The sequence below is a fragment of the Mandrillus leucophaeus genome, unplaced genomic scaffold (assembly GCF_000951045.1).
Source record: "Mandrillus leucophaeus isolate KB7577 unplaced genomic scaffold, Mleu.le_1.0 Scaffold5, whole genome shotgun sequence".
NCBI lineage: Eukaryota > Metazoa > Chordata > Mammalia > Primates > Cercopithecidae > Mandrillus > Mandrillus leucophaeus.
In genome coordinates, this window is record NW_012105364.1 from 11,437,637 (window position 1) to 11,464,845 (window position 27,209).

Here is a 27,209-nt window from a genome sequence, read left to right on the forward strand (position 1 = left end):
GCTTAAAATTTTAATCAGTGAAATATCTTTTCCTCAGCATAAATCTAAGGCAAAGCCTTGGAACAGAGAATTGGCACAAAATTGAGGATAAACCTAGAAGTTAGCATCAAGAATAACATCTTTTTGTTTAAAGTATCTAATAGAGAACTTTACCTGTTTACAGAGAAAACCTGACATTGGCCTAGACAAAGAATTTATGACTAAGACCCCAAAAGCAAATGCAACAAAAACAAAAATGGAACAAACTGGACTTTATTAAACTAAAAAGCATCTTCACAGCAAAGAGGATAATCAACAGACTAAACAGACAACCTACAGAATGGGACAAAATGTTTGCAAATTATGTCACTGACAAAGGATTAATACACAGAATCTACGAGGAACTCAAACAAAATTGAAGAAGAAAACAAACAACCCAATTAAAAAGTGGACAAAGGACATTAACAGACATTTTTCAAAAGAAGACATGCAAGAGGCCAATAAATGTATGAAAAATGCTCAACATCACTAACCACCAGAGAAATGCAAGTCAAAACTGCAATGAGATACCATCTTACACCAGTCAGAATGGCTATTATTAAAAAGTCAAAAAAAATGTTGTCATGGATGCAGAAAAAAGGACACACTTATACACTTTTGGTGCAAATGTAAATTAGTACAACCTCTATGGAAAACAGCGTGGAGATTTCTCAAAGGACTAAAAATAGAACTACCAATCATCCTAACAATGCTATTACTGGATATCTACTCAAAGGAAAAGAAATCGTTATGTAAAAAAGACAACTTCATTCAAATCTTCATTGTAGCACTATTCACAAGAGCAAAGTCATGGAATCAACCTAAGTGTTCCTCACTGGTGGATTGGAAAAAGAAAATGAAGTGTATATACACTATGGAATACTATTCAGCCATAAAAAAAATAAAATCATGTTCTTTGAAGCAACATGGATAGAGCTGGAAGTCATTATCCTAAGTGAAATAACTCAGACACAGAACTGCATGTTCTCACTTTTAAGTGAGAGCTAAACAATGAGTACTCATGGACATAAAGATGGAAACAATAGACATTGGGGACTCTGAAAGGGAGCAGGTTGGGAGGGGGATGAGGATTGAAAAATTACCTGTTGGTTACATTGGTCACAATCTGGGTGATGGGTACACTAGAAGCCCAATCCTACCATTATGCAATATATTCATGTTACACACTTGAACATGTAACCCTTAATCTAAAATAAAATTAAATTTAAATATCTTTTAATGAAAAAGATACCATTAAAAAAATAAAAATAAATACATAGATACCCTAATAGAGAACCTCATCTTCCTGGAAAATCTTAACTAATTTAACCCCAGGTAATAATGCCTGACCTTATCTTTCCACTAGTATTCCTAAGCTCTATATTCAATTTATACCTATTAAAGTTGCATTTTTAAGTGTCTTCCTTGCTCATTGTGTAGATAATTGCTTCTTAAAGCACTTCTGTTAAGTCTTTGCTATCCCCCAAACCCAAACAATAGCACTTACCCAGAAGTCTGCTTTCAAAGTCCAGCCACCCAATGTCTCTTCAGTAGTATCAAGGCAAGAAGTTGGCTGGTCTCAATGTCTTCCTAGAGCACTGACTAGTCATTAGCATCCCTTTGAAAAAAATAAAAAAGATTATTTTCTCTCAAAATAGATTTAGAAACTTTAAATTCTGAATATATCTAAAATTCTACTTAAACTCTTATTCCTGTTGTAAAGGCATTTTATCACTGGAACACATGCTAGCTAAATCCTTTGAACTAGGAATCACTTGTCTAAGGATAAGTTCAAAATGATTTTGTAATAAAAATTATGTAGCTACGTGTAGTTATTCACACATGTAGTATTCACCACTATGTATTGTAGCATCTATGAAATGAGAAAAAATAAAAAGCAAGTTCAATACCCAATGATAAGAAATGATTTAATATGGTATTTCAACCTGAAAGAATGTATGCAGATATCAGAACTAGTTACAAAGATAATGATGCAACATGTAAATATGTTTGCCTAAAATACGAAGTGAAATAAAGCACAAAACTACACACTGTTGAAGTATGCAAAAACATGTATGTGCATGCTTAAGGAATTAAAACTATTCAAAAATGTGAAAGAATATTTTTATTTTCTGAGTGTCCATTATATATTTCTGATCTTCTAATCTTCTTTCATCCAACTATCATACTGTTTCTCAAATAAAAAGTGGAAATGAATAAAATTTTAATGTTAGAAAATAGTTTGCCAGAACAAATTTGAATCTCAGCTTCCCTTCAGTGAGGAAAGACAAATAACCGTAAACCTCTCCACACATTATCTACCAGGATGCTTGTACAGGGGATTCTTGTTCTTGTAAGAGCAAGAGGAGTTGATGATTGTGAAATTTTTTTTCGAATAAATTTTACTGTGTATATTTAAGGTATACAACATGATGTTATGGGAAGATTAGGATTTTTGAGGTAAGGAGAGGAGAGTATCAGACAGGAAAAAAAGAGCCAAATTTCTTGGCTTAGTCCTCTGCTTTTCTTTTCCACAACAAACGCTTTATTTCTATGACAAATGCTTTCTCTCTAGAGAATCATAACGGATATAGAAGTCAGTCAAGACACTGCCTTCAGAATCTACCTTTTGGAGTTCCCATTTCCTGTGAGTTTATGTATACATTATCTCAATGGAATTAAGAACTGAATTTAGACAAAATCCTCTTACCATTAAAATTGTTATATATTTTGAATATAAATTATGATCATAAATATTTTTTAAAATTCAGAAATATGGACAAATATTGAAAAAGGCAAGACTATAACTTTGGTGAAAGCAAACCATAACATTACCAAAGGGGGAGGAGCAAAGAGAGTCCCATATCTAAGTCATTCACAAGACACCTCCTCAGTTTCCATTTCTCTACAGACCTCACTCAAAACTACCAAATTTTGTTACAATACTGAAAATGGCCTCCAGCCTCAGGAAGCCTGAGGATACTGAGATAACTTTAGTGTTCTAAATTACTTCTGTACATACTGTGGGAATCATTCTTTAACATGAAAAATGAAAAGCAAATTTCCACATGAGTGGTAGGTCCCAAGCTGATTGCCCTCGTATCCTCATCGCATTTGGTAGGATGTGTGGCATTTCCAAGGTACATAGTTCATAAATCCAACCCAAAGGCTGACTAATACCTCCAGTTACAAGTAACAGTGACGCCAAGCTAAGAGTTTTAAAGAAACTTTTAAGAGACCAGCATAATATCCCCAAAAGCGTATTTTTTCTCCTAAAGTAAAAATATTTACAAGTATTTTCATGAATGAAAGGAGCTTTTGTGTAAGATTATTTTCTAGGAAACTTCTTAAACTATTGTATTTTATAAATAAATTGACCAGAAATAGATTATCATAAACCTGATTCAACAAGAGAAGTTAATCCCATTGTAGGTGGCATTTCATCAACTCTTTTTTTCTTTCCTCTTTATTGTTGTTGTCATAATTATTCCTCTCCTTTGGTTCTTTCAGCCTCATCTTAACTTTCTCAGTATCACCCAGATAAGTTTTGAACAAGCCAGAGATTCTTGAGGTTAAAGAAACTGCTTAAAATGTGGCACATTACAGAACTTTGTATCTTTTTTTTTTACAAAACCATAACTGCCTTTTGCTACAAAGCTGTGCAGTAGAAAGAACAAAAGGCAACTTACTTTTAAAGTAAAAACTGAAAAGTTTTCCTTTAAGATGTGATTATGTCAGAAGTCACTCCAGTCTATTAGCTCTGCAGTATTTAACCTGTTGGGTGAGAAAAAACAGCCCTTTGCCCAGTCAATTAAAGGAAGATTTAATCTTTTGAAATGTTACTGTGTAATGTGGTAGGGAAACCTGTCTGTGTGTTTGTGTTTGTGCGTGTGTGTGTGTGTGTGTGTGTGGTGTTTTAATCTCAGCAAATTCAATCTTTGAGACACAATCTCAGTCTGTTGCCAAGGCTGGAGTGCAGTGGCACAATCTTAGCTCACTACAACCTCCAACTCCCAAGCTCAAGTGATCCTCCCACTTCAGCCTCCCAAGCAGTTGGGACTATAGGTACACACCACCAAACCTGGCTAATTTTTAAAATTTTTTATAGAGATGGAGTTTTGTCATGACGTCCAGGCTGGTCTGGAACTCCTGGGCTCAAGTGATCTCACCACGTCGGCCTCCCAAAGTGCTGGGATTACAGGCTTGAGCCATGCACCTGAACTTATTGCTCAGCTTTGGTTAAATTAATAATATATTTCTATAGTGTAATACAAATGAAGCATACACTTCATGGAACTGTTTTCAAGAAAATAAAGCATTGATTATAAAAGAAAAAGTAATTTCTCCTTTAAAAATTAATAAAATAAATTAAAATTAACATTTTCAAAATGATAAAGCAAGTTTGACATTTTTTTATGATAGAAAAATACTACTTTTAAGAGTTTTGAAAGGAAAATAAATCTCGGAACCGCAAAATCACTAAGCCAAGGGAAGTGTCAACATAGGCACCATGTCAGGCAAAACTGCTTCCCATTTTATTCCTAAATAAGCTAGCTACAAAGTTTAAAAAGCTACACACCCACCTCACAATTTGCCCACAAGAAAATGCCTCCTGGACAAAGGACAGACAGAATTCAGAGTCATCCCACTGAGGCTCACCTGAGACATGCATATCTGATTGCTTCCTCTACCTTATCGTTTATATAAAAATGCAGATTCACTGAACCAAACTAAATTTTGTATTCAGTGGAAGGCTGATCAAGGACTCAAAAGAATGCAACCTTTTGTCTCTTATCTACTTAAAATCTGGAAACCCCCCACTTCAAGTTGTCCTGCCCTGCTGGACCAAACCCATGTACATCTTACACATATTGACTGATGTCTCATGTCACTTTAAAATGCATAAAAGCAAGCTGTACCCTAACCAACTTGGCGACATTTGTCAGGACCTCCTGAAGCTATGTCATAGGCATGTCCTTAACCTTTGCAAAATAGACTTTCTAAATGTAGTATGACATATCTCAGATACCTTTTGGTTTACAATTTGGTGATCAGTGGAAGGGACTCTACATGGAGGTGGCCCCTGACCTTTGACAAATCTCCAACTGGCTTGGTACCAGCTTGAATTTTTATGGCTCCAACCAACAGGACAATTTGCTGAGGCCTGGAAGCTTCCCTCCCTCCAGAGAATCCCCAATCACCCAAAATTGGGTTGAGATCTAAACTTTATTTTGCTATACAACTCTTTTTCTGAGTTTTACTTTCTTCCAACAAGGAAGGCAAGTTTTTCTGCTTTCATGACAATGGAAGGCAGGTAACTCATGTCTGGAGTTTGAGCTCGCTTTCCAACAGGGAAGGCCAGTTTGAATTTTTTCCTGCTTCTAGGATGGTAGAGAGCTGTCTTCAGCCTGAGACCCACTCCTAGGTAAGTAGCTGAATTGGGATTTTGTCTTGGATAAAGTTATGATTAACAGTCAGCTAGTCTTAATTCTCCTTACCATTAGAGTGCTCAGTAATGATACTGTGGGGTTTTTTGTTGTTTGTTCTGGTCTTTCTCTCTGGTCTCAGAGTTGACCAACTCTACCTGACTTGGTCAAATCTGAATGAGAATTCCAAATTATGGGGAACAAGACCTGTATGGATTGGCTAAAATTCCTCATAACTGCAAAAGAGAGGGGGGAAAAAAGTGCTTGGTTTCTGTGTTTGTTTCCTTTCTTAAAAAAACAACTGTTCTTTCGTTTACTTTTCTTCACCCCATTCCTTCCTCTCCTTTCACTATCTTCAATACCAGGAAAAATCTAAAGAAGCTTCTAATGATTCAAACCCCTAGAAGAACTCAGAACATGGGCACCACTTGCCCCTTTTTGGGGTGTTCTGCTTTCTTGGTAGAGTTTCAAAAGTCACGGGCAGATTCTTCCTAGGTCTAAAGGTCTACTTTCCTGTATTTGCATTACCTGACCTCTTTGGCTTTGGAGGGTACCAAAGATTACCTTGTACTGTGAAAGGATTTGACCTTGGCATGTGTAATGGTGGACAAAAGCTAACAAAGTTAAAGCTGGCTGAGGACAGTTACAGGAAGTGGTCTTCACTGATTTTTTTTTTTTTTCCTCCTAGGAAGTTGGTGTTTAGGATCCTCATTCTAATTCAGAGGTGCATTCTGAAGAATCTTTTTCATTACCTTTACTCCCAAAATTAATCGAAATTGGCTTGACTGTGCTTTTCCATGAGAACCTGAACTGTCATTGTCATTGATAAATGAGAGACTGAGTTTTCTCAGCTCTGAAGAGAAAGGGCATTTTGCTCTCTCAAGTTCCTAGCCAAAAAGCACCCCTGGGTACCAGGGGCCAAGTTGGAGTGTCTAGGGGTTAACCCCCTGTGACATGTAGTGGCCTTATAGGGAACCACCAACAAAATTAGTTTAAAAAGGCTCATCCAGTAAGTGCATATGGAAGCTGACCACTTCACACTTCGAGCTCTCCCAGAGGTGCTAGACCTCTGGAGACAGAAACTGCAACAATAAGAGGGCAGAAACGACTCAGCAGTGGTACAATGTGGAGTCCCACCCACAACCAGCACACTTGGACTCCCACATGCCAAACCTTAGATCACAGCTAAGTTCCTCCTTTTAAGAAAAAATGTGGGAAACAAATCATCTAAGAAAGGAAAGACAAGGAGGATGACCTCCTCTCAGGCACCCTGTTTGGTTTTATGATGTCTCTACTTGCAAGGGGCAGTATAAATGGAAGGGCATGCTAGGTTTTCTAATACTCAAGCTGGTTACACATTAGGACTGTTCTTGTGCACATTTTATACTTACAGGCAAATTATGTCAAGGAAAATTCAGAGCCCTAAGGTCAACCTGCAGCTATAAAGTTCCTAAATTCTCTATCTCTGTTTTTTTTTCCTGCCTGCTTTGTCTGCTGTTACTTTCCTACTGAGATAAAATCCACTGTTCACATACAAACATTTTTGTTATTGTTTTGCAAACCAATGGGTTTCTATTAATATCTCATGGCTAGATTTCTGAAGTAAAAGCTGTAGGATCTTTGTGTGTGTGAGTGTGTATGTGTGTTTGTGTGTATGTACACATACTTTGTTACGTTTTTGGCCACAAGTTACCAAATTGGGTTTAAAGTTAAGGAGTACTTATAAATGAAAAAATAAGTCCAAATGCTTTTCAAGTTCACATGACTTAAGTAAAACCTTTCATAAGCTAGTTTTAAAATTATTAGTAAGTAATATTAGAAATGTCTTAAAAATTGTCAGTGTATATTTTTGTTTGCATTTATTGGTCAAGAGATTTCGTACTTATCCCTTATCCCTTTCATAAGGTGTCAACATTGGCATAAGGGTAATTAAATGATAAACTCAGCCCAAAATGGAATGATCTTTGCTTTTATAATTTTTTATAAATAAGATGCTAATATTGGTTTAATGAAAACAGCTAAATCTTGAATTACTTAGTAAAATAACCACATATTTAATCTTAAGGTTCTTACTTAGGTAAACTCCTGAAATTCACATGCTGTAAAATGATGACAGGGAAATAACCTTAAATGATTACTATCACAGTTTTCATAAATAACCCAGGTAAACTATTAAAATAAAATAATTGGGTAGATGTAATGGGATAAATACTTGTAGATAAATATCATAATTTAGAACCTAAAGTTATATTAAATTAAATAACAGATATTTTATTAAATGGGTATTTTCCAATTAAAAAGTATGTAGAGTAGGAAAACATTCTTTCTAAAAAAAAAAGATGTGCTCTTGTTCAAAGATGAATACTTTTTGTCTAATTCAAAGCTATTTTAAAGATTATGTATAAAACGAGGTAAAACTAACCTGGAAATAAGAGAGATGTAAAGCAAGTTAAAGAAATAAAGTAGTATTTTTGGTAAGAAAGCTTAAAGAAAAATAATTTTACATGCAAAACAATCTTGTATGCTAAATTTTTGTCCTAGAATAAAATGACTGGTTGTTAAAGAAAGAGGGATGTTCAGGACAACCACGTTCAAGCATGTCATGAATGGTCTGTGTAAGTCATAATAAGAGGGTTTATGAAAAGAAAAAACTTTTATATGATCAAGTTGTCTATATTTAATATTTTTAAAACCCCACTTACAAGCTAAATAATTGATTAGAATAATGAGATTTTCTTAAGGTACTGCTTTACTCAATAAAATCACAAGACTTTATAATTTTTTGTATGCAAAGTTCAACTTTTACTGCGTCTCGGTGTTTTCAGGTCTCTCTCCCCTTTTAAATGGACTGAAATAATAATTCTGTCCTTCAATTCATTTTCAACTACTGTAGGTTTTTTCTTTGGGTCATAATTGTTTTGTCCTGATGCTAATAATGTTTTATCTTGAAGGTCTAAAGGAAATGTTTTCTTCCAACATAATATTCTGTGCTCTTGGCTTTAAACTGCTCAGGAAGCACCTCCTATGTCTAATTAATTCAAGTACCATTCTCATTAGATCTGACATGAAAATTGTCTAAATGAACAGCAGTCACATTGCAGAAGGTCTTTTTTTTTTGCCTTTTGGTAATTGGACCTAACAAACAGATTTTACATTTTATCAAAAAAATTTCTCTGTCATTATTATTAAGTTTGGGTTTGCTTAGGAAAAAACTGAGATTAAATTTTTATTTAATTAAGGTTATTACATCCCTGTAACTTTCTGCATGTGCTTTTACAGTCCTTGTGTCATTGAGTACAGGGCTTTGACTTCTGACTCAAAAAAGGACCCCAAATCTTGCTAAAGATTTGGCAGTTAAAGCCTCATCTTCAGACCCAGTAGAAGATGCCAATCAAAATAAACTGTGTTCATGAGACACAGGGCCAGAAACTAAAACTATTCAATTCAAGTCCCAGGGACTATAGCAGAAGAGCTAGGCATGTGAGATCATAAGGGCTGATTTTGAGAGAAAATAAGTTCAGTTTCTCTATAAATTAACCATTAATGTTGAAGGCATGCTAAGGCAAGACCAGAATACGGACCCCCGTGTTAGAGTAACAAGATTTTCCTTTTTTTTTTTTTTTTTTTTTGTGACGGAGTCTCACTCTGTCACCCAGACTGGAGTGCAGTGGTGTGATCTTGGCTCACTGCAAGCTCCGCCTCCTGGGTTCACACCATTCTCCTGCCTCAGCCTCCCGAGTAGCTGGGACTACAGGCATCTGCCACCATGCCCAGCTGATTTTTTGGATTTTTAGTAGAGATGGGGTTGCACCATGTTAGCCAGGATGGTCTTGATCTCCTGACCTCGTGATCCACCCGCCTTGGCTTCCCAAAGTGCTGGGATTACAGGTGTGAGCCACAGCACCTGGTCAACAAGGTTTTCTTGGAGCATTAACCCACTTCTTAATAAAAGATTATAAAGGTTACAAAAAGGCTTATGGAAATCATATCTTATGGTCAAGATAATTAAATTTTTATAGGCAGTTTATAAGATTTGAGAGACATATTTAATTGACCTCCTTCTGTCTTCATTAAGGCTTATTGTTTGGGAATTTAAGTCTCCTCTCTCGAAGACAAAGGTTTCTGCTTTTGTTTTTTTAATCTTTGAGTTATCATTTTGGCTAAATAAATGACTTACTTTATAATGACTGTGATCCTATTTTGTGATATGAAGTGTTCTAAACATTTTATACTTGAAAAACCTTCCAAAATCAAATTCTAATTTTGGTCCTCATAAATTTATTGATATTAGTTCCCTAAATTTATAAGAGATATTTGGTTTATTTGATACAATAAAATCATACAGGAAGCATTGTCAAATATGAAACAATGTTTAACCTTCTTTGAATTATATTTATATAAATGTGTTATTAGTGTGTGTTCTGGAGTTGTACAAAATTCCTGTGCTTCTAATACATCTAAGCATATGTTATCAGTAATAATTATGATTATTACGTGAAATTGTTGTGTTTCACAGAAGTAACCAATTTTCTTGTAAATTGTGTATTTAACTATGACTGTTCTAAGACTTTTGTCATCCAGTTTTATTTTTATCTTTTTCAAAAGGTGGCATTATAACCAGCACAGGATTCTGACAGGTGCTCTTGAAGGCAGGTTTCTGATAACTTTGGAGATTGTGACACTAGAATAGAGGAAAAACTTCCAAGATTCTTAAGGAGAGTTGAAATGTTCATGAATATCAAGCAGAACAGGAGTTAACTGCATAGACTAAACCCCATGGAAGACTGAAATAAATCCTTTTATTACTTTTTGCTTAAAATGTTACTGATCCTTCATTTATCAGAGGTAAGAAAAATTTTTCTTTTGCAATATTTACAGCTTTTAGTAATTGAGTAAAGTACATGCCTATAAACAAAATTTGGAGCATATTCCTCTCTACGTGATTTCTCCAAAATTTGGAAACCAGTTGCAAGTATGCTTAACTTATAGCAATATAGTTATTTGCATAAGTATAATAAGAATCTGTTTTCTTTTGTAACAGGACATAATTGTAGACACTAGTTATTTTACCAAGGTTTTTTTTACTGGAATTGAATTCTTTCAGATACAGACTCCTTTAAGGAATCAAAGTTGAATTAAAGAGCAATAAAAGTCCCTTCAGAAAGCTGGTCTTCTATCTTGTCTACGCAGTCCCTGTACAGGTTCCTGATCTATGGCAAGTAAAGAATGTCACTTTCTGACAGTCCCAGGAGCCCCAAGATTCCTTGGGACCTAGAGGTGAGGAATTCACTCCATTAATACAGGTATTTGCAGGCACAGGCTGGGCTTAAGGCATTAAAGTCAAATCTGAGATTCCCTATGGAATAAAGTTTCAGCAAAGCCAATTTTTTAAAAAAAGAAACAATTATTCTTGCCGATTTTATGCATATACTGTCAGGCCTTTACGGCCAAATATAATAAGACTAAAACTTACTTTGCAACTGAATTTTTCTTATGACTTGTCTTTAGTGAAAATAGGACTGGAGAAAGAAAAAATATGTTTCAAACTATCTCAGAGACCTTTGTTTTAAGCTACACTTTAGAAAAAAGGTCTCTCAGGCAGTAAATAAATAACTATAGTACACCTGTTGTTAGATTCTAGTCTTGCCAAATATTTTTCAATTTTTATTATTTGGACTGAACTTATAGTTTGGACTGAATTCTAAAATTTTTCCTGACTACTGGTCTACAAAATAATCTATTCTCTTTTTTCTTCTATTCCTTTTTTTCCCCATTTTTCCTGATTTGAAATCACTAAAAATTAAGCTGTGCTTTCTTAAAGTCCTGCAGACTGAAGCTAGACAAATTAAACTTTAGAAGAAAATGACAGGAACCTATTTACATACATAAACCACTTTCATACCAGCCTACTGATTCACAAAGTTCAGAGTAATAATGCCTATATCAATTTTCCAGTATTGCTCACTTCTTTGTTTTTCTCCCTTCCTCTCCCTATATCCTTTCTGTAAAACGTGAGATTTCACAACTTGCTAAAAATGAGCTTTCCTAATAATGTGGGACCTACCTGTCTAGGATTAAACTGTCCTAACCACAAGGGATGAGACATAACCTGACACGAAGGCCCATTTTCTTCTAAAATGCTTTTTCTGAAAGACTTTTAAAAGAAAAGGGGAAAATGTGAAAGAAAAATAAAACTTGGGAGGCCCAAATCACTAAGTCAAGGAAAAAGTCAACCTGGGAACTATGTCAGGCAAACTGCTTCCCATTTTATTCCTAAATGAGCTAGCTACAATGATAAAAAGCTACATACCTCCCTCACAATTTGCCCACAAGGGAATTCCTCATGAACAAAGGACAGATAGAATTCAAAGTCATCCCACTGAGGCTCACCTGAGACATGCATATCTGATTGCTTCCTTTGCCCTATTGTTTACGTAAAAATGCAGATTCACTGAGTCAGACTAAATTGTATAGTCAATGGAAAGCTGATCAAGGACTCAAAAGAATGCCACCTTTTGTCTCTTATCTACTTATGACCTGGTGGCTCCCACCTCAAGTTGTCCTGCCCTGCCAGACCAAATCAATGTACATCTTACACATACTGAGTAATGTCTCACTTCTCCTTAAAATGTGTAAAAGCAAGCTGTACCCGGACCAACTTGGGAACACGTCAGGACCTCCTGAGGCTGCGTCACAGGTGTGTCCACAGCCTTAGCAAAATAAAGTTGCTAAATGTTTTGAGACCTGTCTCAGATACCTTTTGGTTTACAGAATCCTGCTTCTTTTCCTTAAGATGGGAAGAAAGAGGGGAGGGAGAAAAAGAAGAATAAAATGATGAAATCCTTCAAGAGCAGTTCCCAAAATAAAATTTTATTTAATTACTATTTGGAAACATAGAGATATAATTCACACATGTCCAATTTGTACAGCAAACTTGTCCTATTGTAATGGTGTAATTAGGAATTAATATATCTAAGAGACTAGAAAAATCACAGTCTGACTAAACATGAATTGGAAATACTGAATCCTTCAGCAATGACTCAGTATTATTGATGTATTATAAGAAATATTAGTACTTTCACATTTTAAAAATGCATTATAGGTCTAAGCACCACCATGGCTCATGACTGTAATTCCAGAGATTTGAGATGCCAAGGCGGAAGGATCACTTGAGGCCAGGAGTTTGAGGCCAGTCTGGGCAACATAGGAAGACCCCCATCTTTACAAAAAATAGAAAATAAAAAAGTTAGCTGGGCATGGTGGTGTGAACCTGTAGTACCAGCTACTGGGGAGGTTATGGTTGGCGAATCATTCTAAGCCAGGAATTTAAAGCTGCAGTGAGTTGGGATTGCACCACCACACCCCAGCCTGGATGACAGTGAGGTCCCATCTCTTAAATTAAAAAAACAAAAAAAGTATGATAAGTCAATACTAATTATGCTGTATTAAAAATAAGAAAATAATTCATCTTATTCTTGGAAGATAATTCCCTTGGGGAAAAAATGTGAATAACATTTTATGTCCAAAATATCTTTGTAGGTTTCAGAGCTTATTAAAGAATATATATAATACACCTTTAATATTAGGATTAGTTTATTGTTAAACTTTCAGAGCCACTCATCAATTGGTACTCAATCGATGCGTGCTAAATGAGTTAGTTAGTAAATTATATAAATGAACTTGATATACTTTAAATTTCACTAGACTCAAAATTATGACCAACGGTGACACTTTAAAATGAAGATGTTCAAACACAAACTAAATCCACCAATCAGAAGCCAAAGAAAAAAAAACAAAAACAAAAACAAAAAGAGAACTAAGCAGTAATTACAGCAGTAAAAACAGATTTAATTCAGAAAAAAACAATTGCAATAGGGGAAACAAAACCTCAGTATAATACTGGGCTCAATTCCAAAAACAACAAGGAAAAGCGATAATTTGTAGCCAAAAGGCAGGGTGGGGATCAGCAGGATAGAAAATTACTAAGAGGAAAGATCTCAGGTAAGGCAGGTTCTGGTGAAAACAACCTAACAGTATTCTTACTGAAGGCTGCTCGGGGTGATCAGACATCTCCTGGGGGATGATGGAGGATGAGGAACCCCCAAGAGTAATCTGAAATAGAAGATGGGGAATTCCTGCTAAACTGACTTGCAGGTTCTTGCTAGAACTGGACTCCGAAAGGAAGGACACCCAAGCCCAGAGTTTGAAACTTAGACAAAAATAATGCACAAATGAGCCTGATTAGAGTTTGATTAGCAGAATATCATTGTCTCTCCTCTTGTGCATAATTAGTTAATTAACTAAATGAATTTGATGTCCTTTGAGTTTAAGTAAACTCAAAATTATGGCTGATGATGAAACTTAAAGTCAAAATATTCAAAGAAAAACCAAGTATGTCATCCAGAAGCCACAGAACACAAGCATTATTCAGAAGACTAGTATGTCTTTCGCAGGCAAGCATAAGGCTGACGCACCCAAATATGACTGAAATGAAGTAATTGAATAAAGACTTGAGGCCAGGCATGGTGGCTCACGCCTGTAATCCCAGCATTTTGGGAGGCTGAGGCGGGCGGATCACGACATCAGGAGATGGAGACCATCCTGGCTAACAGGGTGAAATCCCATCTCTACTAAAAATACAAAAAATTAGACGGGCATGGTGGCGGGCACCTATAGTCCCAGATACTTGGGAGGCTGAGGCAGGAGAATGACAAGAACCCGGGAGGCGGAGTTTGCAGTGAGCTGAGATCTCGCCACTGCACTCCAGCCTGGGCGACAGAGCGAGACTCCATCTCAAAAAAGACTTGAAGAGCATCTAAATGCAAGATGCTAATTAAAAACATAATAGCTTTGCTGAGGATGCTGTCTGTCAAATGTCTCTTGTCAAACCCCAGGCTGAGATCAGTGATACTTGACTTTCAGTCAACCCAACATCCCACTATAAAAAAAAACCTAGGACCAATCCCGGTTCTATGATTACAGTGGTTCAGCTGCCTAGCACTAAGGCAAAGGGCTCGGTACCAAGTTAGGCTAAAGTTTAAGAAGAATGACAAACACCTTTATTACTACTGGTGCATTGCACAATGATGTTCACAAAAGTATAATAACCATAATGAGGGCTATGGGTTTGCAATTAACTGTCTATTAGCAATAAGCAGTGTTTCTCTTCTCTCGACCAGTCAGATGACTTTTGGGATTTATTTCTATGATTTGCCAAAGTCATAGTTACTAAATCTTCTACATATGGGATTGTATTAAAGATCCAAATAGCCACTATAGTCAGACACAAACAGAAAACACCTTTGTCCAAAGGTAATAGGGACCCAATCTCATCAATTGTAACTAAGCATATTAACCAATGCTGAAGGTAAATGCCAATAAATCTATATTAGCTCATCTTCAAAAGATAATGCAACAAGTATTTTTCATGTTATCTATTTAAGGTATCTGATGCCTAGAGAGATATCAGGCCTCTACATGGAGCACTTAGGATGCAGACTGAATTTTTCCTTGGGATAGATGACTTGTTTAAAAATCTTGTCAGAGTGTTAAGTGGCTTTTTATTTATCTTCCTAAAAAGCTATGTCCTGAAGTCTACCTTAAGAACGCACATTTTGTACAGCCAGGCATGGTGGTATGTGTCTGTAGTTCCAGCTGCTTGGAAAGCTGAGGCCAGAGAATCACTTGAGGCCAGGAGTTTGAGGCTGTACTGTGCCAATATCATGCCTGTGAACAGCCACTGCACTCTAGCCTGGGCAACACAGTGAAACTCCATCTCTTTAAGAAAAAAAAAAAAAAAAAAGCTCATTTTGTGATAGCAAAACTATGACTAAAGTCTTACATAATCAAATATCTTCCCAGCACCAATTGCCACCATTCTTTCTAACTAATGTGATATAGTATAAGATTAGAATATACTTGTGCCACAAAACAACACTAGAAACATTTATTAATGTCTTTCTTGACAATGACTTTTTTTCCTGTCTTCTTACATCCACTTTTTACCTTTTACTTTCTGTCTTTACTGTCCTCCATTTGCCTATGGGAGGTGGAAGCTGATGAAACACGTGTCTAAAAAGACTAAGGAACTCAGATCCAGAAAAGAATTGAGGCTTTATTTCCATTTGTAGTTCTATTACGAAACAGCTGAAAGATTCAAATTATTCAATCTTTAAGCATGACTTAACTCTTTAAAAATACATCAGTAATTCCTAAATCTGTCTAAATTCCAGGAATGTTGGGATAATGAGTAAAATGATACGTATGAAGTGTATGGTTTTTTTTTTTTTTTGAGACAGAGTCTCACTCTGTCGCCCAGGCTGGAGTGCAGTGGCGTGATCTTGGCTCACTGCAAGCTCTGCCTCCCGGATTCTCGCCATTCTCCTGCCTCAGCCTCCCGAGTAGCTGGGACTAGAGACACCCACCACCATACCCGGATAATTTTTTGTATTTTTAGTAGAGACAGGGTTTCATGGTGTTACCCAGGATGCTCTCAATCTCCTGATCTCATGATCCGCCCGCCTGGGCCTTCCAAAGTGCTGGGATTACAGGCATAAGCCACCGCACCCGACCTGACGTGTTTTTTTACGGAACTATGTAAATCTAAAGTGTAGTGTTATTTCCCCTGGACTACCAATATTATTAAATCTTGCTTATTATGGCTCATTTGCATTTATTCCAAACTACAAGAAAGATAACTGTAATAGGTATGGAGAGGATTCTTTTTGACATTTTGGGAGCCATAAAAACCAATATATATAATTCAAATAGGGGTATCTGTATAAAAATTTACAGATTGTAAACCCTTACCCTAAGAACATTAAAGAAATATTTGCCATGGATACTGATTTAGACAATACAGAGATGCTTGGGGGTAATAACAATAATCTAAGTCTTCTGTAAAGAATGTGGTTAATAAGAAAGGTGAGGTGGGAAGACGAAGGGTTATACATAGCAAAATTCATTTCAAATTGTAGAAACTCAGAGCAAGATGTATTTACAATTGTCCCTTTATCTCCACCAATAAACTGAGACACTGCTGGTGTTTTGCCTCCAGAGAGATCACATGCTGCTCATTAAAAGGGAAATTGGAAAGGTAAAACAACACTTCCACAGCAGAATTCAGTCAGCCCCTCCACTCTGAGACCATCTGTGGCTAAAGTCTATTTAGAAAGAGCATTACAGAGTGAAAGAATTCTCATAAAGTTTATAAAATGTATCAAGGAAGAAGGGAGGGGGAGAACTAAGATAAACCAAGCCTGCAGCACACTCAGCATTAAACGTTAGGTTAGCTTGCTCTCTGACCCACTTCCCAACAGTGTTTCCCTGTTGCTCCAGAATCACGTAGACTGTTAAAGATTGTAGTTCCCCCTAACTGCTCTACATGACAACTTGAACATTATTAAATGTAAGTTTTCCCTTTGAGATGTATTTTAAGTCCTGCATACCAGTGAAACTACTGATGTCAGCTGGTCTAGGGACCACATGAGGAGCTAACTCGTCTCCTTTTTCCAAATAATACAGTTTTCACATCCTAATGACTTCATCCCTCTTACCCCGACCAATCAATAACCCCAATCTTCCAGCCCGTTGTCCTCTACAATCCCCTTAAAAACCTCATCCCAGAAATCCTTGAAGAGATGGATTTGAGCGTCTCCTCCCATCTCCTCACCTGGCTGCCCTGCAATCAATAAACTCTTTCTCTGCTGCAAACACTGCTGTCTCAGTGTATTGCACTGTTACTGTGCAGCAAGCATATGAACCCGTTGGTCTTACAGCAAAGCCACAACTAAATTTCACTTAAGTAGTGCAATTCATTTGAAGCACAATAGAGAGTAATTGAGAACACAGTAATACAAGAAAGTGATATTAAGTAAGCCTATACCTAGCATTTTTTCCAGATTGAAGGTCACAACCTATTAGTGAGTCATGAAGTAAATTTAATTGCTTGTAATAAGACTTTTAAAAAGCCCATAAAATAGACTATAATAGTGTAGAATAGGATAGAATAAAATAGGTAGGATAGAATAAGAAATACCTTTATTATATATAATAAATAATATTTTAAAAATTGTTTGCTCTTCTCCTGTTAATCTGTGTTTTTGTCAGTTCAATTCATGAGCCTCACCCACAGAACTTCAGGAGTAGAGGAAAGTTACTTTTCTTTCCCTACAGTTCTGGCAATGAGAATGGGATATCATTGGCTGGGACACCCTGCACACTCCAGAGGCTACCATTGAGATCTTGGGAGCACCCAGCAATGTTAGCAAAAGGTAAACATTTTTACCACATCAACCTCCTAATCTCTGCCTGTAGAGTCTGGTCAAAAGAAAATGGCAAGAGACTATCCTTGTCTTTCCCTTTTCAAATTCAGATTAGCAGGAGAAACCATTTGTGTGAACTAGTTCTTTGGGTATAGATACTTATGATTTTTTTGCGTGTGACCAATCAAAATTTAATTTCTTTAAGCTACATTTTGCCACAAGCAAAGAGATGGCAAATCAGTTTACTGGTCATCATTATATACAAATAAAGAAGGTGAGATTAGGGTCTTGTACACTTTTTCTGGTCCATGTGCAGAGTAATGGTTCAAACCAGTTCTGTGGTTCCCAGTAGATTTGTAATGGTTCAGATTCTCTTTATTCATCTTCACAGGCAGTTAGAAACAGATTCACATGAAGGTTATGAAATAGAGTATGGTTACCATCTCCTCAAGAAAAAGACTTGGATCTAATGCAGAGATGGGGGTAAGGAATCAACTCAGGTCTCCTGTGCTCTCCATGATGCAACTTCAAGAAGACAATTATCATCTTCACTCCCATCCAAGGGAGCACAACGAAGTAGGTGAGGGTCTTCCACATACTAGCTGAGCACTCCTAGCCATAGATACCACTTGATGTGGCTGCCCCAATTTGGGATTGGACTGATCCCATAGCCGAGGAGCCCAGAATGCAAGTGGGTTCTGGCAATGAGAGTGAGATATCATTGGCTGGGACACCGTGCACACTCCAGAGGTTACCACTGAGATCTTGGGAGCACCCAGCAAAGTTAGGAAAAGGTAAACATTTTTACCACATCAACCTGGACATTTTCAACCTGGACTCCTTGTGATTTTTATTTGAAGTACTCTTGGTTTTAATTCATCCTTTCCCTCCCAGAGATGGTCATTGTTTTCCTATGTCTCTGTCTTTTGTGTAATTTTTCATATGGAAGGGAATCACAGGCATATGTCCTATAAGGCATGTTGTTAAAACTGGCTTTATAGACTGATGGGTTTACTGTCCTCATTGGGCAGGTGTTTGGACAAACTTTGCTGTGGGTCATCAATTTTTTAAAAAAGATGAGATTCTCCTTTCATCACTTTTTATGTTCTGAGATCTCGGCTTGTAACCAGTGAGGATATGCTCTTTGGTTTCTGCCAGCTGATGGGTACAGGTTATCAGGGATGCATCAAGTGGCTACCATAAGGCTAGGAACCCTAGACATTGGAGGGTATGCTGAAAAATCAATTGGAGAAAAGCAGATTAATTGGAAAAAAAGGCATGCAAATCTATTTAACGTGTACATACAGGAGCCTTCAGAATGGAGTCCCAAGGATAGAGGGGAAATTGTCTATTTTTACGCTTCAGTTCAGCAAAGTATGAACAGTCATATAGTAATATGACTGCACAAAAAGGGTAGGATCTAATGCTAATAGACTGAGGGAGAGAAGTCCAGCCAGGCCTACCTGTCTAGATTTTTCTTGGCCTCTCTGTGCATGCATTCCTTCCTTCTAGGTAAGGGACAGGAATCTCTCTGGAATGGGGGTCTTATGACCTACAGTCAAACAAGGTAGGTCACATAATTCCTTTATGGCCAGTTTTTATATAGAAAGACAGAGGGAAAGTTAGAGTAATATTTTTAGGTTTTATGGCTGACTTGGGTAAAAGGGGTTCTGATATCTATGACCTGTTCAGGGGAACAGAAATTCTAGTTTTTATGGCTAGCCTTGGAGGCAAATGGGACTGAGAGACAGGAGGGCAGAAGAAGGTCAGATAAAAACTTTTGCTTCTGAGGCCTTCATTATGGGGTATTACTTTCTGAGTCCCAACAACATGAAGTGTGCAAGCAGCATTTTCATTGTCCAACCATGCCAGCTTTCAGGAGAGTTTGTTTTAATGAGGGGTCAGTATGGCAGATGCACTTGAAAGTTATGACTTAAGAACACCCTGACAATGACCTTGTAGTCTAAGAATCCAGGAGTAGCCAACCCAGAGTTTCACTCCTTAGCTAGGAAGGACATCTGAACCCCTGACCCATCCCTTAGAATATAGGCCATACAGGGAATCAAGGCCCTTTGCTTTGGGTTAGATGGAGCTTGCTAGGTGGCAGGTGCTAAGTAAAAATGTTATATAATCTGCATGCTTTTTACAAATGGGAGCAGTTGTCCTGTCCAGCTCTCCATGACCAGACCATCCTTGTATGTAAGTTCCCCCAGTAAATCCTATGTCTCATTTGCTCTCAAGGTCCCACTCTATACGGAGTCTTTGTTGTCTCTACCCTTATTGCTTTGCCAGTGCGAGAAGTCCCATCCAGCATCACCTGTCCAATCTCACAGATTAGAGAGTCTGTAATCGGATGCATCTCACTTGTGTAGGACACCAGAAACACTAATTTTCACAAACATTATTCTTACTGCCTGTGACAATGAGGGTTTTTGCTTTCTTAGGCTATTTTTGGGAGTGTTTTTTGGGTCATTGGAGCTGCATCTTCTGCACCTCTTTGGGGATACCTCTTGAATTCATGATAAAAATGTATTCTAAGCCTAGAAAGTTACCTCCAGGTTTTTTCATGAAAAGATTTATTGGATTGAGTTGCTGTTAGAGTGGATATATGCTTGGAGATCCTATTTGCAATGGCTACATGATGAATTCATGGATTTAGAAAAACTTTTAGAAAAGATTTTTAGAGAAATCTCATCCTAAACAAATGATTTTTTGGTACCTACGGGAAGTTGAAATCGGAAGTAGGACAAAAAAGAGCATTATGGCTAGGCTTAGAGATTCCCTCAAGATTAAGAACAGAAATTAGGCTTAGAACAAAAGTTAAAAATCCACATCTACTGTACATGTTCCTTTCCCCTGCAACTGTGCTCTTCTTTACTCTCAATTCCATATCCCTAACCTTCCAGAAGGTATTTTGAATCTCCAGACCCTGACTTATGTTTCTCTCCCTCAAATCCAGCTCAGACTCGTAAGCAAATTCCTATAATCCCTGAAGCTCCTCTGACTTCTAAGGAAAAAAAAAAAAAAGTCCCTAAACACCCAGCTTCCTTCTTTAAATTCTTTTTCCCTGCAAGAATAGCAGAAAGCACTCTGGCCTAATCTCCAGGCCAGGGAATACAAGTTACTTATGTAAATGCTGATAGTCAGAAAATAACTTTGCCAGAGGCCCCAGGGATACACAGCAGGGCTCATTTCATTGTCCCTTATAATTCCATCTACTTTCTGGGCTGATATAATCAGATCCCATCAGCTGCAAGTCTTCCCATGAAATTCCTTTTGTGGATGTATCCTTAGTGCCCACAGCAAAGAATTCATGTCCTCTGGACAGCAGCAGATCTTTTAAAATAAAAAGTCGTTTTATACCACACCCCACCCCACCCCCAAAATGCACACCTTTCAGAAGATCCTATCAAACTTAGAGAGAAGTTAGAAAAGTTAGTGACAATATACAACTCCCCTCCTAGGGATTTTGATTGGCTCTTCCTACCCAGGGTAATACTGTGGTTACCAGACAAGCCAGACAACCCCCTAGGGACAACTACCTCTCCCCAGCAGCAAACACACATGAAGAAAACAGGTAGCCAGAACTTCTCCCAGGCCTTCCTGCAAATGACGAGGAAATGACTCAGCTGGCAGCTGATATTTAGGGCCTCATAAAAGTGATAGTAGAGACCTTTCCCACCAAAGTGAATTGGTCTAAGGTTGAAAAGTACACTCAGAAAGAAAAGGATGCCAAGATTTTTGTGGAATGTTGTATACAGACTTTCCAAAGGCATGCTGCATTTAACCTCAAAGCCCCAGAACAGAAAAATCTTATTATTTCCACCTTTATTGGAAATCCTCCGTCTGGAGTAAGGAAGCAAATCCACAGTAGCTTTTTTGTCTGGGCAGGACAGTCTCTTCAACATTATGATTGAAGCTTCTACCCCATTCATTGAAAAAAGACTTGCAGGAAAAGAGGAGGGGGGAAGAATTAACATCAACTGTCCTTGCCTTGCAAATTTAGTCTTTATAAAAACACACCTATGACTCTAGGGGCAATTCAAGTCCCACCCATTTTTCTTACCAGCCCCAGAGCCTCCCCTATTCATTTCAAGATGTTTGCAGGTACTATATACAAAGCCAGACATTGAAAAAAACAATTGTCCTGCACTTAAAAGAAAGGAAAGCTTAAACAATCTCTCCGGACCCCAACTTCCTCAGAGGATCCATTTTCCTCTTTCTGAGAGAGGAAGCATATCCTCCATCCTTAAAATAGAAGATCAAGAACTGAATTTTTAAATTGACACTGACGTGACTTTCTCTACTACTGGCTCAAAGTATTCATCTCTATCTATCACTTCTAATTCTATTCAGCTGTTGGAACTCCAGGGAAGCCTGTTTCATTGCCTACCTCTTAGGCCACCCAATATTTGTAGGCCCTCTTAACATCCATCACGCCTTTCTAGTTTCTGACTTCTTACTGGCAAACCTTTTAGGCAGAGGTTTGTTATGTAAATTTAATGCCACCATAGAGTATAATTATAAAGATGTTTTTTATTTTCCTACCTTCAGACCAAACCTCAAGCTTCCTACCTTCCCTAAGGGAAACCCATATCAATTTAAAATCTTCTGAAGAGGATGCAGTCCTAAAAGATATCCCACTTAGTATTTGGGCCTCACATATAAATGAGACTGGATAGCTACTGAGTGCACAGTCAATGGGCGTTACCTGGAAGAGTAATAAACCTTTCCTATAAGTAGCCCAATACTCTCTCTTTCAAGATGAAAAATAAGGAATTGAACCTATAATCGACTATTTTATAGCAGGGTTTTCTTATACCTTCTTACCCTGCAATACCCTAATCTTGCCAATAATAAAAGTAAAATTTGATTTAGATGGGAATCAAATCCCATCTTAGATTTGTACAAGATCTGAGAGTCATAAACTCTTATAATGCCCCATCACCCCATAATTCCTAATCCAGCCACTATTCTGACCTCAATTCCTGCTGATGCAGTCTGGTTTATAGTAATTAACCTCTGGTCAGCTTTCTTTTTAATTCCATTACTCTGGGACTCAAAATTTATCTTTGCATTTATGTTTAGAGGAAGACAATCAACATAGATGCATACCTCATAGATATTATGAGTTCCCCTCAATATTTTTCTAAGTCCGTAAAACCAATCTCAACCCTGTAGCTTTTACTCAAGGCTTCACTCTTTTTCAATACATTAATAACCTCTTTCTTTATAGCCAAACTAAACAGAGTGATCTTATAGACTCCCTCATTCTCCTAAAATAACTAGCTGAATGAGGCCTTAAATCCTTCATATCTAAACATCAGTGGATGCAAACAACTGTTACCTGCTTAGGACATGAGATATCTCAGGGCACTAAAAATAGCACAAAATGCCTTGAATCAGCCTTGCCCATCTCTCTCCCAAAAACAAAAAGCAGCTGTATAAATTCCTAGGGGCAGCTAACTATTGTCACCAATGAATTCCTACTTTTGCTGCCCATGCTAAACCTCTATAGATGCCCTCCTCCCGATGCTACTTCAGAGTTCATTTCCTGGCTCTTGGAGCCATTGAACTGCAAAGCCTGAAAATGAGCACTTCTCACATAGCCAGCTATTGGCTTACCCAACTTTGGCACACCGTTTCACCTATACTACCATGAAAAGAATAGGATTGTTTGGGGTATTCAGAACAACCTCTTGCCTCTTGGATATGAGGACTAAGCTCTGATTTTTTTCTTACCCAAATTTCTACCTAAGGGGTCTAGGGAGTCATGCCCTACAAACTGTAAATTCTCATCAGTTGGGTTTTATTGGACCGTATATATTGTGGCTTACTTTTCAATCTGACTCTAGCATAACATTATGAGACAAGGAAAAAAAATGTTTAACCCCAAGATATATTTCCTTGCCATACCTTAAAACTGCCCTGCAAAGTGTCTTGTGGGAAGAATCCACATTCTATAGAGAATCCCTTTCCCTTTTGTTTTCCTTTCTTCCTTCCCAGATCCAGGAGATAATCAACTAAGAGCCAGGCACACTTTTAAGTCCTATTAAAAAAACTATTTACAACCTGGTCTCTCTAAAATCTGCTATCTAAGAGCTTCCTCTGCACAATAAAACTTGGTGTCCATAATCCTTTATCTTTAACCTGAACATTCCTCTCTGTCGATCCCAGGTCTTCAGACAACCTCAACCAATTGTCAGCCAGAAAATCTTTAAATTTACCTACAGACTGGAAGCCCCCACTTTGAGTTGTCCTGCCTTTCTAAACCAAACCAATGTATTTCTTAAACGTATTTGATTAATGTCTCATGCCTTCCTAAAATACGTAAAACCAAGCTGTATAAATAAGGGAGGAGACCACCCCTCATATTGTCTTATGCCCAATTTCTGCCTCCAAAGAAAGAAAAAGTAAAAACTAAAAGGCAGAAATGAAATCCACAGGCAGACAGCCTGGCGTCACGCCCTGGGTGGTTAAAGATTGACCCCTGACCTAACTGGTTATGTTATCTATAGATTCCAGACATTATGTGAAAAAGCACTGTGAAAATCCCTGTCCTGTTCTGTTTCAGCACCCAGTCACATACCCACTGCTTGCTCAATCAATCACGACCCCCTCACGTGGACCCACTTAGAGTTGTAAGCCCTTAAAAGAGATAGGAATTACTCACTCGGGGAGCTCAGTTTTTGGAGACATGAGTCTTGCCAAAGCTCCTGGCTGAATAAAGCCCTTCCTTCTTTAACTCAGTGTCTGAGGGGTTTTGTCTGTGGTTTGTCCTGCTACACCCCAACTACCTTGGACACATGTTCTCAGGACCTCCTGAGGACTGTGTCACTGGCCATGATCACTCATATTTGGCTCAGAATAAATCTCTTCAAATATTTTACAGTTTGACTCTTTTCATCAACAGATATCCTATACTATATTTCTTGTAAACAAGAAAGTATCAGAGACAGGTCTCAATCAATTTAGAAGGTTATTTTGCCAAAGTTAAGCATATGCCCAGAAGAAATAAACATGGAATCACAGAAACAGTCTGTGGTCCATGCCTTTTTCCAAAAATGAATTTGAGGGCCTCAGTATTTAAAGGGGAAAGGCAGGCCATTGTGGAAAAAAGGAGGGTATGATAATCCACATGTTGCAAGGGAAAAGAAGTAGGTAGGGAATAGTCAATTACGTATTCATCCAGCGCTCAGTAAATCTGCACTTTACATAAGATAAGGTGAACACAGAGTAACTACCTATGGAGTTATTTAACATTTTATCTCTAACTATCTGCTTAGGAACAAAAAAAAAGGCAGTTTCTTGCGCAACTCACATTTCAGTTTAATTTTTTTTTTCTTTTGGCATGGTGAATTGGGGTCCTGAGTTTTTATTTTCTTCCCGCATTCTCAAGTCAATTAGACTCTATGGCATCAGGCATGTCCCCATTCCTGCATGAAGTAGTCACAACTGGTACCTTAGTTGGCAAATTCAGTATTCTTATATTAGGTTCCCTTCTTTACCTCCACATTCCCCATTCCCCCATTCTGTGTCCATTCTTTTATGACTTAATAAGACACCGCACCTCTCAGCACAGTAGCAGACCACCTGTACACAGGCCCTATTAACCAATTCCTCCATTGTAACATTTTTGAGACAGAGTCTCATTCTGTAACCAAGGCGGGAGTGCAGTGGCGCAATCTCGGCTCACTGCAACCTCTGTCTCCCAGGTTCAAGCGACACCATGATAGTGGTAAAGAAATGAACAACTGAGGTTATTCCTCATGTTGGCATTTCTTTATAGATTGAATCAGACCAAGAAACTCATTTTTTAGTAGAAATAAACAACTCACTCCCCAAATCTCTGGATTACTCATTAAAATTTCTTACTTCATACCATCCTCAATCATCAGGGCAAGTGGAACATAAAAATCTAGACATAAAAAGAACTTATAGGAAAAAATCCATTAAACCATCTCTTTCAACCAGGAGATCAGGTATACATCAAGATTTTTAGAAAAAGTGTGTACTATTACCTTATTAGGAAGGACTTTATGAAGTACTGCTAACCACCTACACTGCTATCACACTGTCTGAATTCATGTGAGCCACATCAAGGTAGAGCCAGTCATCACTCTCAGGACAACTGAAAGACCATCCCTACAGGTGACCTCATAGTAAGGATTTCAGAGTCAAGGCTCTAGAAGCAAGATGACACCACAAAGCAAACAGCTTTCCTCAAGATCACAGATCAAAAAACTTTACTTTCATCTATTTTCCCCCTTTAAGTTTCTCTCCTTCCTGGTGTGTGGGGGGAGTAAAGGGAGGATCTTTTTCAACAAAACCTCCCATTTATTGAGAAGCTCACTAGAGATTACTTGTCTCAATCTATCCTATTCTCTCTCTGATCCTCCACTATGGGCTTTCTTTCAAATGCTGCCTCTTTCATATTAACCTCATTCTTTTCTTCATAGGTTTCACACAAACCTGACACCACCCTTGCACGAGTTTCTCAAACCTTGGTCATGTCAACTAAACAATATAATTATTGCTTATGTCAACATCTGTATAGCATGAACAAACCTGAATTAGTTTTTATTCCTGTCCATGGGGTACCAGGTAGACCAACTATGGAAGATAAATTAATGAAAGAGTATGGTATCCATGGCCAGAAAAACAATGTCACTCTACTTTTACTTCTGGTGAGTTCATCGGGCAAGGAAAAACCTCTGTGCACGCTCAACAATTGTCCCTTGCTCAAGTAAAGATGATGGGGAAAAAAAAAAACTTTCCAATTAAAAACAAATATGGTACTGATCTCTTCCCAAGTAACAAGCCAAGACAATATTGCAATCAAACCCTGTAGTTTGACTCCATACACCACATCCTCAAACCCTTCATGGAGGTCATAATGAGGCAGGAGAATAGGGTCGGGAGACAAGAAGCCTGAGGACAAACTGTGGCTGACTTCTTGGAATTAGACCAAAAGGAAAACCCCACCTCTCCATGCCCAAGTGAAAAGGGGCCAGAGTTCCTGCCCTCTACAAAACCCTCCTCCCCTAGGTCACAAATGAGAAATGCCTCTGATTGGTTGTGGGCCAACCTCCACTTCAGCCTCTGATTGGTCTCAAACCAAGCCTCCACTTCAGTCTCTGATTGGTCACAGGCCAATCCTTCATTTGCATAGGGTATAAACAATTGGAGGCCTCTAAAGGGTACTTAGGGGTGTTACCAAAGTCTTTTAGTTTAATTTGAAACCCTGAAGAACATTGCAATGAGGCTCTTGAGCCACTTGCTCAAGCTTGCTCCTGCTCTGTGGAGGCTACTTTCACTTCAATAAATCTGTGCTTTTGTTGCTTCGTTCTTTTGCTGCTTTGTTTGCACGTTTTATTCAATTCTTTGTTCAACACTCCAAGAACCTGGAAAACTCACAGTCAAGACTTTCCATCCGGTAACAATAAGTGATTCTAGAACTACCTTTTATAGCACAAAGTTTTGCCAAATCACCAAATGTGTT

At 37.8% G+C, this 27,209-nt stretch overlaps 1 protein-coding gene across 4 annotated transcripts in view; it reads right to left on the bottom strand.

Moving 5' to 3' along the window:
* The window catches only part of SPAM1 (sperm adhesion molecule 1 (PH-20 hyaluronidase, zona pellucida binding)), a 46,383-nt gene extending 20,534 nt beyond the window's left edge, over positions 1-25,849 (bottom strand). Inside the window, exons 1-3 of one of the 4 annotated variants that reach the window (XM_011995942.1) lie at positions 25,029-25,238; positions 3,708-3,792; positions 1,526-1,636 (exon numbers count right to left, since the gene is read on the bottom strand). The gene's annotated coding sequence lies outside the window, so the exon portion shown is untranslated. Of the gene's footprint in view, positions 1-1,525; positions 1,637-3,707; positions 3,793-25,028; positions 25,239-25,538 lie in introns of those variants that run through there. The other 3 variants (XM_011995940.1, XM_011995943.1, XM_011995941.1) reach the window with 3 other exon arrangements.
* Between the last annotated feature and the right edge of the window lie 1,360 nt (positions 25,850-27,209).